At 50.3% G+C, this 11,667-nt stretch overlaps 1 long non-coding RNA gene across 1 annotated transcript; it reads right to left on the bottom strand.

The window, feature by feature from the left end:
* Window positions 1-527: 527 nt before the first annotated feature.
* LOC144753374 (uncharacterized) lies at window positions 528-2,036 on the bottom strand. The gene is made up of 4 exons (XR_013594321.1): window positions 1,967-2,036; window positions 1,311-1,392; window positions 1,136-1,223; window positions 528-746 (listed from the first exon to the last, which is right to left on the bottom strand). It is a non-coding gene; the product is annotated as an uncharacterized LOC144753374 (long non-coding RNA).
* Between the last annotated feature and the right edge of the window lie 9,631 nt (window positions 2,037-11,667).

Here is an 11,667-nt window from a genome sequence, read left to right as displayed (position 1 = left end):
GAAGCAGGGGAGAAAGATGCAGCATAGCGCAATCAAACCCTAGAAAACTGCGGGCAACCCCACGTCCCATGATGGAGAGAACCAAAACAGCTACAAGCCGCGCCGCCATGAACGAGGCCAACCATAGAGCAAAAGACGAGCAAGCGAATGGAACAAGTCAATGACACATCCAGCCAGGGCCGGCAGTGAAGCCCCTGGAGCACAGTACACCAGAAAAAACACAGCGGGCACAAGAACAGAAAGGCACTGGGAAAAGAGCGGCTCACAGAGCACCATATCAAAAACAAATTGCCAGCAAGGGATTTGTTTCACACTCTCATAAGCAGCATTGGGGATCTCTATTGAAAAGAGTTTTTAGATCCTAGCTGTAAACATCAGTTGCTGTATTATATTTAAAAAGTCCAATTATTTTGGACAGCGCAAAAATCACAATGTAAGGCTACCATACTAGCCAAACAATAAAGAGAAGCAACACCAAAGGATTATGTATCAAAATTGTTATTATTTTGAAGCAATTGTAAGGGTTATTCATCAGTTATTAGAATGAAACATAAAACATTCTAATGTACAAGGAAAACATTCATTGGTCCAACAGTACAAGAGAATACGTCCCAGCTGTTACATATAGTACAATGACTACTACTAAATTTGCAGTAAGGCACTGAACGCAAGGTGTCAACAATAGCAGAAGTGGACGTGAAGGTCGACATCATCAGGACGAATTGTTGGGTATTGGCCGATGACCCCTAAAAAGTAACATAATTCATCAATCAATGATAATGTTCGATTTGTGTTGCAACAAGGTTAACAAGGTAAACATTCAAATTTGTTACTAATTCCATTTCCAAATGTAATTAAAACAAGAGAGATTGAGGCAATTGCTCTACACTCAATATCAACAAGGACGGTGTGGCGTCACTTATACTTTCAATAGTTTAGAAAACATTTCATAAAAAAAAAAATCAATTTACAATTTGGCAGAAAGCTATACCTCTGTGCTACGCATGAGCATGTATGCAAATATATATTACTTCGATTTAGTGCAGTGTAATGCATAGACCTTATGGCTCCAGAATGGGCCCAGTAGCATTTCTGTGGCATTCCTGTATTTAATCGTGCACAGGGTCAGACTTACTTGTAAAAGCAAGAAGGGAAGCCCGCTATAACCAACAGTCACGTTTGAAGGATTTCATTAGTTTGATTTAATTAGTAGCAGGTTTTCACTATAAGAGACAAGATAATCAAAGTTGGAACTCCTTTCAAAGAGAAATGAGACGGAAACGGTGTTATGTAACCCAGATGTTAATTACCTAAACAACTTCACGGAGGTTTCAGGATCGCGATACTTCGTCTCTAGATCACCGTTATATTCATGGAAAATCTCTAGAATATCTGTAGATGCAAACAGCATGATTCACTACGCTTATATAGACATAGTGAACAAAACCAACAAACAGCTTATCATATTGTCAAGTCATAAATCTGATAGGGCACAGTATAAGATAAACTGGTCCATATGTTTGCTCTATCAAGAAGTCAGTATTGTGCATACGTCACATCAAGCAACCTCCCGTGGTTACCGATAAAGTTCAAAGTGTTTTACATTAACTAATAACGAATGTGCAGTGTCATAAGACACAGTTCGTTCACTCAATGATATAAACGAATCATAAAAATGGATTCATCTCGATATTATGTAATGCACTGCATAACCGTATTATTGATATTACACGTGGTTACTAGAATCGAGTGAAACCTACGTATGGCAGTATTTACTTCTCCATTACACTGCATCAGCATAAGTGCATCAGTTATTAGACAACGACTGCTGAGCTGCCTAGATGAGTTAAACGAGTGGTACCTATATTGACATACTCAGTTAGCCGTATTAACGTATCACAGAATAGCGTCAGCAAACGGCGATAAAGTAAATACATGTCGACAGTCTCCAGGTCTAAGTACTTACTCGCTTATCTGTTCGCTAAGGTCGAGAAAGACGTGTTTCTGCCGGTCAATTCACGGACAGACGATCAAACTAACATGTCCGTGAATTGACCGGCAGAAACACGTCTTTCCATTTTTATGATTATAATGATGAAATCAAACCAATGAAATCCTTCAAACGTGACTGTTGGTTATAGCGGGCTTCCCTTCTTGCTTTTACAAGTAAGTCTGACCCTGTGCACGATTAAATATAGGAATGCCGGGGGGCGCTAGAGGGCGCCGGGCAAGATGGCCGCACTTCTGTGAGGCTCCGCCGGACTGCTGTAAAATCCTTCATTTATCCTCACAGGTCTGCCTCTGCTCCACGCGAATCTGGCATAGGTGCGTGTCGGAATCCAAGCGGTTCCACTGAAGGCTGCACGGGAGTCTGCTGGCTCTTCCGATCATACGTGCTGCTACCGGAGCCTCTGCCGAGCATCGGACTCGGGCATCGGGAGCTGGCCTGCGGAACCTGGTGGCTGTCTGTCCTTTCTGAGCGTTGCTGGACGCGGGGAGACGCCGCGACGTGTGGTGCGGTCCCTGGAAGACTGGGAGACAGGCAGCAACGGTGGCGGCGCTTGGCCCTGCAGCGGAGAGCGGTGGCGGACTCCGACGCCTGTGACCGTCTCCGCCGGTAGCGGTGAGTGGGGTGGCGGCTCAGGAAAGTCTGGGGCTGCGGAGGCGGTACTAGGCCGAACTGGGCCGCGCTTTGCGACCTGCGGCCGGCGGGGGCCGGGAGCGGGCTGGGAGGGCTAATTGGCGCCAATTATGTTGAAGAGGCCATATGTGTTCACTTGCTGGAGGGCTGAAGGGCGACTTTGAGGTCTGGAACTGCATCGGGGGCAAGTGCTGAGTTGGGGCCCATTTGTTTTGGATTGAGTCTGCCGCTGGTGGAGAGGCCCACGTGGTACAGTGCTTCGTGCTCTCGGACGCTGCCTCTACTTGAGTTGTGGCCTTGGTGGGTTGCCTAGGCCTGGACTGCGACTCCTCCATTGGTGCCTGTGTGTAGTGGCCTGCGTCTTTGTGCTCTGTCTGTCGGTGGGTGCAGACATGGGCAGAACGGAAAGGAATCAGCCCAAGATTACCTTTGAGGCCAAAAAACCAACGTTGTCTACTGAGCCGCCATCCACAGACGCGCCGGGGGCGTCGGGAGGTGCACCGACCTTAGAAGCCACACTGGTGGCAATGCAACGGACATTGCAATCTATTGAAGGCACTATGGAGGCAGTCACTCACAGACTGGATCACATGGCCACGCAATTTGATCGCCAAAATGAGCGTATGGGGGAGGTCGAGCAGAGGGTTTCTGCCACGGAGGATGGCCTCACCACAGTAACAACCAAGGTGTTCAACATGGAGAAGGTGTTAGCGGTCATCCAGGCTAAGAATGAGGAGTTGGAGGGGAGGTCCCGACGCAATAATATCCGCGTTACGGGCTTGCCGGAGACCACCAATGTGGGCAGACTGGAGGACTACATGGAGAAATTACTGATTGACATATTTGGGGCCGAACTTTTGTCACGGGTGTTTATAGTAGAACGTGCACATCGCTCCTTAGCTAAGAAACCGCCGACCGGAGCACCGCCGCGCCCCATAATTGCCCGCATACTCAATTATAGGGACAGGGATGTCATTTTGCGTCTTGCGCGGGAAAGAGGATCTATAGAGCACCAGGGCAACAAACTTGAATTCTTTCCCGATTTTACAGTGGCAGTGCAAATGGCGCGGAAGGAATTTGCTGCGGTGAAGCAACTTCTTCGAGCGGAAGACATCTCGTATGCCATGCTTTATCCGGCGCGTTTGCGAATTGGGGCACCTGCTGACAACAAAATCTTCACTTCTCCGAAGGCAGCCATGGACTATGCCAAAAAACAAAAAAAACGCAAACGAGAAGCCACCAGGCAGCAAGTAGGGGAGGAAGAGATGCACGATGAGATTATATGAGTAACTGTCCCTTGCACGAATCACGGGACGCCTTGATTATCTTGGTTGGGGTGGAGCTCCTTGTCGAGGTGTTAATGCTGGCCTTGGAAGGTCTACCTTATTTCACTTTTGAATCACTGAGGGATGGATGTGTGGAGTTCCCAGACTTTCCGTGGTTCTTATGAATACGCTGGATATTGCTGCATGTTAATAATGTTGACTGCATTCGAGTTCTGAGACTGCGAGGTCAGCTTTCTCCCTTTGCGCTTGAGGACGCCAACAGTGCACTCTGGAGGGGTATGGTCTATTAGCAGGCTCTTTTGATATACTACGTCCTCTATCACTGGGTTTCTTTATCACATTAGCAGTGAAATGGCTGACTCTGAAATTCTGTGGACACTGCGACCTATTGGTTGGAACTGGCACGGGCTGAGTTGATCATGGTCACACTACTTGCAGGGCAGAGGCGGGCTGTTTAGCCAACGAATCAGTCCTTTCCCGTTTACTACACTAACGGGAACTAAGTGCCTCTACGCCCCCACGTATGGGAGTACCCCACTATTTTTTGGATGTTGGGTTGAGGGTAGGGAGTTCGGGGAGGCGGGGAATGCTTTGGCAGGTTGGGGGAGCTGAAGTGGGTGGGGGGTGGGTAGGGGATGGTCAGAGATATCAGGACTGGGTCAATTGGTCAATTAGCGGCAGCTGGGAGGTCTGAGGGATGTACGTGAACTTGGTTACATGGTGTATGCCTGGTCTATTCAGCTATTGACTACTAGCGAATGTTTGGCCTGCTGTTGTATACTTCATAGTCGCATTACGGGGCTGCACTTACCTTATGGGCTGCACAATCGTATGAAGGATGAGTGCTATGGCTGAGGGAGGCAAGATTACTTGGATAACGTGGAATGTGAGGGGTTTGAATAGACCACAGAAAACGAGGCAGGTACTGGCTTTCTTGAATAGGCATGGAGTGCAGGTGGCCTTCCTTCAGGAAACGCACCTTCGGGGGAGGGCAGCTGAGACAGTGGCTCGACAATGGGCAGGCACTAAATTGGCCTCGACATATTCCTCGTATGCACGTGGGGTAATGATTCTAGTTTAAAAAAATGTACCGTTTGTCTCCTTACATGAGGACATTGACAGAGAAGGGCGCTATGCTATTTTACATGGGCAGTTATGTGGCACACTGGTCACGATGATTAATGTCTAAGGTCCGAATGTGGATGACCCTGATTTTTATGTTAACTTTAGGAACAAGGTGTATGCTCTACCACCCTCGGCAATAGTGTGTGGTGGGGATTTCAATGTGACGTTGGATGCGGCATTGGACAGGAAGGAGGATCGACCCTACATGCATAGGAAAGCGGGGGATGCTGTGCGAGATGGAATGATTGGGCTGGGTTTGGTGGACGTGTGGAGATTGGGGAATCCAGGAATACGAGAAGGTACTTGTTATACGTCCGCACATGACACGTGGTCGCAGTTGGACTACTGGATGGTGACTAAGGATGTTAGTGGATGGGTGATGAAAGTTAGACATTTGCCTCGAACGCTGTCGGATCACGCACCAGTGTATATGGAAGTATGGATGCCGATGCATGCCCCAGCTCCCTTTACGTGGCGCCTTCCGATGGGGGTCCTGCAAGACCAGGTGATGCGGGAGGAGCTGCGTACGATTATTGAGGACTATTTTGACAGAAATGTGGGCTCTGTGGATACTATGGGTACGGTATGGGAGGCCTTTAAAGTCACCATACGGGGTGCATGTTTGGGGATGCAGGCAGGGGTGCTCAAATCATTAAGAGGCTCAATGGATAGGTTAGAGCGGGAATTATTGTCCCTAGAGCGCCAACAGGAACAGCAACCATCTAACATACTACTGGCCGATATTCGCACTAAAGTTACTGAGTATAATGATTTAGCAGAGCAGGAGGTTATGTTCTTATCTAAACGCACGAACGCACGATACTATGGTGAGGGAGGGCGGCCGGGTAGAGGTTTAGCAAACAGAATTAGGGAACCTTGGGCTAAGCATTGTACTGTACAGGAGATTAGGGATGGAGAGACCACGGTTACGAGTGCGACGGGTGTGCTGGGGTGCTTTGTGAACTATTATGAGCGGATGTATGATTATAGAGAAACAGCTGAGGAGGAGGACATAGCGAACTATCTGGATGACATAGCCTTAGTATGGCTTTCGAGGGGGCAACAAGATTTCTTATCGCAGCCAATTGCGGAGGGAGAATTTAGGGATGCCATTGCTGCTTTGCCGAACGGTAAAGCTGCGGGGACTGATGGTTTACCATCCGAATTTTATAAAGAATATGTCGATTTGCTACTTCCTCGGTTGGCACACGTACTGGAGGAGGCGGTGGAACAGGGACAATTGCCAGCAACGATGAGAGAGGCACTGATGGTAGCCTTGCCTAAACCGGGCAAGCCCCTGAATTGCTGTGAGTCATATAGGCCGTTGTCCTTAATGAACACGGACGTCAAGATCATTGCCAAGGTGCTAGCGACACGCCTGCGCCTTGTATTGCCGAATATGATACTGCCAGACCAGTCTGGTTTTGTACCTATGCGCTCCACGGCACATAATTTAAGGGCGCTGTTTGCAGTTTTACATCTTCTTAAACCGGACCTTGCTGCAGTGGCGGTACTTCTAGACGCTGCAAAGGCGTTTGATTCTGTAGCCTGGCGCTATATGATTGCCATATTGCATCGTATGGGGGTCCCGTTTTTTTTCACGACCTTGATATCTTTCCTGTATACCAACCCGGTAGCGAGGGTACGGGTTAATGGGCATGTGTCGGCGCCATTTGCAGTGAAGAGGGGAACTAGGCAGGGCTGCCCCCTATCGCCCTTACTGTTTGCTATCCTGATGGAACCACTGGCATGTATCTTGAGGCAGCGGTATGCAGACACGGCATTACGCTTTCCTCTCAGATCCCTGGCTGCATCAATGTACGCCGACGATATGGTGTTATACGTGAGGGAGCCGGCTCAAAATTTGGAGGGTATACTTAGAGAGTTTATTAGATTTGGGCGGTTTTCGGGCCTGTCCATAAATTGACTGACTGGTGTGAAAATCCATTATAGTCTATTATTTGGGAATATTTACACTATCTGTTCATAATTATCACATTGTTTGCATCAATACAGCGGGTATTAAGTAAAAGGTCACAAGATAATATTTACACAGTCTGTAAAGGTGTATGGTACTCTATGAAGAGTGTCTTACTAACCCTTGATCAATATTTCAGCTAATGACTAATTATTTCTTCTCAGAAAATATTCAGCAGGGTGTAGATTATGTGGCAGGGTTGGAAAATCCATAATTATGTAGAAAATGTTGCAGCCACAATTTTTTTAGAGTCAGTATCCCTGATTATCTGCCATGATTGCATTACTGCATCACTGCTCAACTTGGTATAACGAAATAGGCAGAATAGGCAGAATTGTAAAGATTACTAAATTCTACTGAAATGTTAGATTATCATTAGCAGAGCATAGGGATTGCATTAGTGGGAGTGCAATTTTATAAGCACACCAATTATTATATTATTATTATTGATTAGTGCAAAATGTTGTTTTTCAACGGCCATTCAGTGCACGCATATCTTTTTACACTTGTCAGGCAGTGCATATGTCATGGAGAAATTTCTCTGGGACACTGCAATTTAAGAAATTGGGAAATGTTGGTGCAACATTTCACTACAACCGTGCAAATTAGGTATTACATGACAAGATTTATATAAAAGTACGGGGCATATTATCAAGGAACGCCGTTAATATTATCGCCGCTTTGCCGCTAAAGCGGCGATAATGGGCTTGATAATATGCCCTTGAGAATTCCAATAGAAGCCTATGTTCTGGTGTTAACATGGGCTTCTATTGTAATTCTCAAGGGGCATATTATCAAGCCCATTATCGCCACTTTAGCGGCAGTTTCCTTCTGCTAAAGAGGTGATAATTTTAATGCCGTTCTTTTATAATATGCCCCTTAGTTATTTGCAGTGAAAAACTTTGCGCTTCTCCTACATGATAGGCGTTTACAGCATTCACTTATACAAATTTTACCAAACCACTTACAACATTAAATTGATATCAGCAAAGAAGGGGATTCTTAGGGTTGGGCACCTTCAGTATAATTTACCAGAGAAAGTAAATGAAGTACAATGAATGTAGGTCCACAGTAGTGGCTCATAGTGGGAGTCCTGCGGGGCGGTGGGGCAGGGCGGGGAAGGGGCAGGGTGGGGGCCAGTAAACCACAGAATACAGCCAAACGGAGGTAAGTACACAAATAAATAAATAAAACAAATTACATTGTGCATGCTGCATCACCATTTGGCGTTGCAGCGTGTGCATTGTAATTTGTTTTATTTATTTATTCATGTACTTACCTCCTTTCAGTCGTATTTCGTGGTTTACTAGCCCCCACCCTGTCCCTCCACTGCCCCGCCGTACCCCCCACAGCACTCCCACTACGAGCCGCTACTACCTGAGTTTATCCTTTGTCACTTGACCTATACATAGGGTCAATCTAAGTTGCAACTTGAAAAGTAGAGTTTACTCCACCTGTATCATAGTGGGAGTGCTGCGGGGCGGTGAGGCAGGGTGAGGAAGGGGCAGGGTGGGGGGTAGTAAACCACGGAATACGGCCAAACGGAGGTAAGTACACAAATACATAAATAAATAAATAAAACAATTTACATTACCCCCTGGTCCCTTACGTCCTCGTCCCATTCATAAATATATGGAGATAACCATCTCCCGACAGAAAAAAATGATCAAAAGAATGCCTGGACACTAACCCCGCCCCTCCCACCGGGAGTACATAAGGGGTACTTACCCAGCAGTCTCCCTGTTCTTTTTTCTGTCTGTCGACAGTTTGGTCTGGATGCTGGTGCTGCTCCTGCTGGGCTGGGCTTGGGTGGCGTACGATTCTTCTCGTCTCCCCCCCGCCTGGCTGCCTGGCTTCGCGGGCGGGGTTCCTTGGTCTGCCACCTGGCCTGCCGGGCTTGCTGGGTGTCAGGCCTGTTACTGGCTGGGGAATCCTGTTGGCCGGCCCTTTGCGGCTGGTGCGCCACCTCCCGAGGGTTCCTTCCGGGTCGCTGTGCGTGTCTTCCTGTGGCCTGGCCGGGTGGAGGATGCGCTGCGCTTTCTCTTCCTGGGATTTCCGATGCCGGATGATTGGAGTGGGGGCCTCGTTCCTGGGGGTGCTTCGGCCCCCGCTCTGGGTGAGTCCCGCATAGCGGTGTTTTTTTTTTACTCGCCCTGCCTGTCTTTGTTCTGCTGCCTGCCTTGTTTTTCTCCCCTTGCAGCTCGGACGTGTGTTCCTCTGCCTCCGGTTCTGCCCCTGTCGGGTGGCTGGGGTCCCTGAGCCTCGCTCCGCTGGGATGGCGCAAAGCCGTCTCACGCTGGTTTACAGGCCTGTTTTGACCCGCGCTGTTTTGCCCGCCTCTCTGGCTGCGCTGGCTGGTTGTGGCTTCAGGGATGGTGTGGCCGACTTTGCTGCTGGGTTGCCCGTTTTCCCGGGGCCAGGCCCTTTCATGTCACCGGCCCGGCTCTCTGTCTCAGCGGCCACCTGCTCCCGGGCTGCCTCGGCCAGCCGAGAGAGGGGGGCCTCCCGGAGGCGGGTCTGGCGCAGCCAATCAGCAGCTTGCGGCAGCTCCCCTGCCTTGGCTGGGGGTCCTCTGTCCTGTCTTAGGGCGAAGGTTTTCTTCGTTGTCGAGGGTTCTCTCACCTGGTGCGGGCTTCTCGCGGCTCCCTGTCATTGCGCCAGCTGTTGGTGGGGTTTGCTCAGTGCTGCTGCTCCCCCGTCATGAGGGGATTTTTCGTTTGTTCTCCGCTGTTGCTGGTCGCTCGCCCTGCTGTGTGCTGCGATTAGTTTGGGCCCCATTAGCGATTCTTTGCGACTCATGCTTCTCTTATTTGGGTGTCCTCCCTCGTGAGGGGGGGGGCTCCTCCTGTTGTGGTGCTTGTTCCTGTCTTCGGGGACTTGTCTTGTGCTGCTAAGGGTGCTGGCTGCTGCTGGGGCATTCTGTGTGTCGGGGCCTCGGCTCTTACATGGAGTTGGGTGTCTGTCATGCACTTTCGGGCTTCCCTATAGCACTGGCGATGGGCGCTCTTCGATGTGCGCGGGTGCAGGGTTGGTCTCTGCGCTGGTGGTTCGTTGGCTCCATTGCTGTTTTTGCTTTGGTGCCTTTGTTTTGGCCACTTTGTTGTTTGAGCGTGGCATTGGTCTGGGTAGCCGGGACTTGGACGGTGGCTTTCCTGCTCTTTGCTGGTGCTGCAATTGCTGCGTGTCCTCCTTGGTTGTCGCCGTGCTCTGGACGTTCCGTTGCGCTTGTCCTTCTTGTTGCTGTCTGTTTTGGTGCCTGGTGTCCCATGTTGTTCTCCCCGCCTTTGCTTTGGGCGTCTCTCGTGTTTCTGCCTTGCTGTAGGGTGTGCTGTGTCTCCATGTGCTCCCTGGCAATGGTGGCTCCCACTTTTGCTCCGTTTCGCCCTTCGGGGCTTCATTGGGGGCTGTGTGTGCTGGCCTGGAGGTTTGCGCCTTTGGTGCGGTCTCTCTTGGTTCCCTGGTCGTGTTTTGCGACTCTGGTCCTGGTTTCTGCCTTCATGGTGCCTTTTTTGTCTGGTGTGCTGTTGCTTGGTGGATTTGCACTGCGATCTTCTCCTTGTGCTTCGGGGCTGTGGTTGTCTTCTCGGCTCTGGCGTTGCCTTCTTGGCTGCCTGTGGCTCTCTGTCGGGTGGGGGCTTTGTTTTTGGTGGTGGCCCTTCCTGCCCTCCGGGTTTTGGGGGCTGTGGCCTTTTAGCTCCCGTAGGTGCTCTGTGCTTCCCCGTTTCTGGAGGGGGGGGTCTTTGAGGCTCCATTCCTCCTTTTTTGCTGCGGTCCCTCTCTGGGTTTCTCGCTCCTGGCCTGGCCTTGGCCTTGCCTGTGTCTTTGGGTTGCTGCTCTGGGCTCCCGTGCCTAAGAGGGGTTCTGCCTTTGCTGGATTGTGGGACCTGTGGCGGCGGTGCCTGGTTGTTTCGGGCTTCCTGCTGCTGTTCTGCCTCTCCTGGTCCTGTTTGGTGTTGCCTTGCCTGCGCTTCTGCGTGTGCTTGCGATCACGCTTGTTTGTGCTGATTTTCGCCAGGTTCGCCCTCTGGCCCTGTCGTTGGGGCTTGGTGCGGGTGCTCCTTTGCCTTGCCCTGGGCCGGGTGTTGCGGTCCTGGCTTCCGTGGGTTGTTGCCTTTGGCCTTTCCTCCCTGCGGTTGTCTTCTCTCCCCGTTGAGGTCTCCCGATTGGCTTCCGGTTGGGCTTGTTCCCTCCCCGGGATCCTCTGACACTGTGTTGCTGGTCTGACCTCCTTTCGGGGTCTGTCTCCCTTGTGCTGGTGTGCTTGGGTTGTGCTGGTCGCTCCTCTCTGGTCCTCGCTGCTGCATGGTGTTCTGGGAGGCTCGCCTGCTCTGGTGCCTTGGTGGAGTTTGGCTTCCCCTGGGGTGTCTTGGGTTGGCTTCTTCGCCTTCTGGCTGGGCTTCTGGTGTATCATTTCCTCCCTGCTTCTTCGGGTCTCGTCTGGGGTCCGTGTTGCTGCTGGATGGGCTTTGTTTGCTGCCTGGAGGGATTCCCCTAGTGCGGTTGGGGTCTGCTGGGTCTCTTTGGCCTGCGGTGTGTTTTCTCTGGCTTGGCTCGCTGTGGTGAGGGCGGGTGTTGTCCCTTCCCTTTCTGGTGGTCCTTTTGCCAGGGTTGTGCCTCCGCTTTCCCTGTTCTCCTGT

The sequence above is a fragment of the Lissotriton helveticus genome, chromosome 5_1 (assembly GCF_964261635.1).
Source record: "Lissotriton helveticus chromosome 5_1, aLisHel1.1, whole genome shotgun sequence".
NCBI lineage: Eukaryota > Metazoa > Chordata > Amphibia > Caudata > Salamandridae > Lissotriton > Lissotriton helveticus.
This window is presented reverse-complemented; position numbering and strand designations above follow the sequence as displayed.